This window comes from Tachyglossus aculeatus, chromosome X4 (assembly GCF_015852505.1).
Source record: "Tachyglossus aculeatus isolate mTacAcu1 chromosome X4, mTacAcu1.pri, whole genome shotgun sequence".
In the NCBI taxonomy this organism is placed as follows: domain Eukaryota; kingdom Metazoa; phylum Chordata; class Mammalia; order Monotremata; family Tachyglossidae; genus Tachyglossus; species Tachyglossus aculeatus.
In genome coordinates, this window is record NC_052098.1 from 25,299,005 (window position 1) to 25,301,991 (window position 2,987).

The 2,987-nt window shown below is 41.9% G+C and overlaps 1 non-coding gene across 1 annotated transcript; it reads right to left on the bottom strand.

Moving 5' to 3' along the window:
* Window positions 1–2,633: 2,633 nt before the first annotated feature.
* Window positions 2,634–2,705, bottom strand: TRNAH-GUG. Its single transcript has one exon. It is a non-coding gene; the product is annotated as a tRNA-His (tRNA).
* Between the last annotated feature and the right edge of the window lie 282 nt (window positions 2,706–2,987).

Below are 2,987 nucleotides of genomic sequence, written 5' to 3' on the forward strand. Positions count from 1 at the left end.
CCACTGATTGATTTAAATCACTGAGCTATATATGAAGGGGCAAGCCAATGGTAAGGAGTTTCTGTTTGACATAGGGGTGGATGGCCAACCACTGGGGGGTTCTTGAGAAGTGGGGAAAATGTGGACTGAATGTTTTGCACTTGTTTTAGAATAGTGATCCAGGCAGCAGACTGAAGTATAGACCGGAGTGGGGAAAAGACAGGAAGCAGGGAAGTCAGCAAGGAAACCAATTTAGTAATCAAGGCAGAATAGGATAAATGCTTGGATCAGCACAGTAGTAACTTGGAGGGGAAAGGGAAGATTTTAGCGATGTTGTGAAGGTTAAACTGACAGGATTTGGTGACAAAGTTACCAAATCTCTGGGTGGTCAAGGTTACTTGCACCCATTCCATCACTGTTTGTGTTCCAAGGAATCCATGATTGGATGGAGTAAGAAAGGCTTATGAAGTGCTTCCTTGTAGAGGGCTTCCTAACAGGCAGAGAGCACATTTTTGTGAACAACATTGGTTGTTAGACTGTAAGCTCCTTGTGGGCAGGAAACATATCTACCAATTCCATTATATTGATCTCTTCCAAGCACCTGGTACAGTGCTCTGCAACCAGTAAGCACTTAATACCATCAGTTGATTTACTGCCATCTGCTTTACCTAATCTCTTCAGCATTCAGGTGAATACTAAATGTCTTTTTTTTTCCCAGGAAAGGCTCTTGAAACCAGTTATACCAGTGGTTCCTCATTTAGTACATAACGAGGCAAACTGCACAGCAGTTCAAGAAAGTAGAAAGTTAACAGATCTCAGGTGTGTTTCAGTGATGCAAGCATTAGCATCATGTTTAAAACTTAATGAAAGGGAGATTGTTAACCGGTATTTCTTGTCACAACTCAACCTGGTGGGTTGGAAATGCTAAGTTGAACTCAGAGTCTAGCTTTTCTGTGTGATTGCTTCCTTATGTGTGTCTCTTGATTGGTCCAGAGCTCTCGACTCATTGACGGGTGGAAAGAGGAAGGTGGTGGTAGCCTTGTGTGCCTGTTGTCACTTTAATCACTAGTCAGCATGAGGGTCTGCCCCAAGGCCCTGCAGCCCCTCGCAACAAGGTTGGGGTACTATTTGGGATGGGCACACCTTTGCAGCCAATAGCACAGAAAATCTCCCTGTTGCAATCAGTGGTCATCAGGTAAGCTGTTCTTTTTCTCTCTACTCATCCCACCCTCTCTCTACCTTCCCCCCACCCCCTCTCCCTACTTGCCCCTCCTTGACCTCAAACCTACAACTTTGGGGAGATTTTGCTTCTCCTTCTCTCCCAGAATGCTAATCCTTGCCCTCCTCCACTGGCCATTTTTAAGGCTTATTCTACTCTCTCATCCTGATCCCTCTCTTCGCCTCGCTATGCCAGTCCCATCTGAACTCTCACTGCCCTGGGATCCCTCTGTGAGATGACAGAGGACAAGATTGGGCAATGGCTGATTGCAACAGGGAGAGTCTCAAAGTCACTGATTGCAACAGCTTGCATATGCGACCATCTGACACGTAAGCGGATGGAATACTAAGGATGGGGGAGGGAGAAAAAACTTTGAAATTCTGCCTGCCAATCAGGCAGAGATGCTAAAGCCTGGTTTCTGGAAAGCAGTCTTGGAATCAGGAAGCGTGCCCGTGACCCACTTGGTGCTTTGTTGTGTCTACACGATTTTGGAGCTCTCCTTTGGTTGGCCCTTATCATGCGGTTTACTCCTTGTAGAAATAGATCCAGGGAATTTTCCATTGAAAATATTTTTCCTGGTGGAGACTGTGGGGAATTAGAGCTTTGGAGCAGTCCTCATTACAATACACCTACCTTTAACATTTGCAGGCATCAAATATTCATGTTTAGAAGTACTGGAGTAAGACCTACCAAGAAATGTTACTCATATTACTTCAACATTTCACCATTTATAATATCTACAAACCTTGATCCTTGGGAAAGCATAAAAAAATTCCACCAGAGATGGATATTATTTATATATGGATTGCATTGTCTGCTTATAATATGCCTTTTATCAGTTCCAAATGTCCACTTTAGAGGCTTTCATTTTGAGCAACAACTGGCTTCTTACATTAACCAATGATGCAGGAAAGTTAAATTACAGCCAGTTCCTATCATAGAAACAAAGCGTTTCCTGGAATCACTGATAAGGGATAGTTCATTTTCTCTCTGTCATCCTGCAAAAACCTCCTAACAACAATTCATGCTTGGTTAAACAGGATTTCCACATCTATTGCTGACATCTTTCCAAATAATTCAGGGTTGTTATTACTGAACAGCCCTGGCAAGGATCAAAAGCAAGCAGAATTGACTGGCCTGCTCAAAGCAGAGCTTAAGTAGTTGTAATTAATAATAATTACATGCCCACTACACTCCAGTTTTATCACATTATCCATCAATGCAAATTGAAAAAAAAAAAACCAATAACAAAAACTCCACCACACTTGAAACAGGATTACTGAATCAATAGTCACTGGTTATAAAGAATGCTTATAAATGTTAAAATATTTATAGTGACTTCGGATTATTTTTGGTCTTTAGTGTTGCCCGGTTGCAAAATTACGCAAATCAAATGCTAAAGGGGGTTCCTTTAAAAGATACGCTTGTTTCTCCCTGCCGTGACTCGGATTCGAACCGAGGTTGCTGCGGCCACAACGCAGAGTACTAACCACTATACGATCACGGCAAGCTACGGGGGAACTCTGTGGCTCAGTTTCTTGCAAAAATCGACTGCAATGCTGAAGTCTGTGGAAGTATTGCCATCTGTTGGTCAAGCATATACCTTTAAAAAAAAAAAAATCACTCTGCAGTATAATGTCCTTGAAAGCCAGACAGTGTTCTAGATGAATTTGCAATCTTTTTTTTCCTTTAGATGATTATAAAGACAATATGATTATGAATACAAAGTCATGTGATTTAGAAAGCTATCACTTTTTTGACAATGATTTCAGAGTGTAGGATAAAGGGA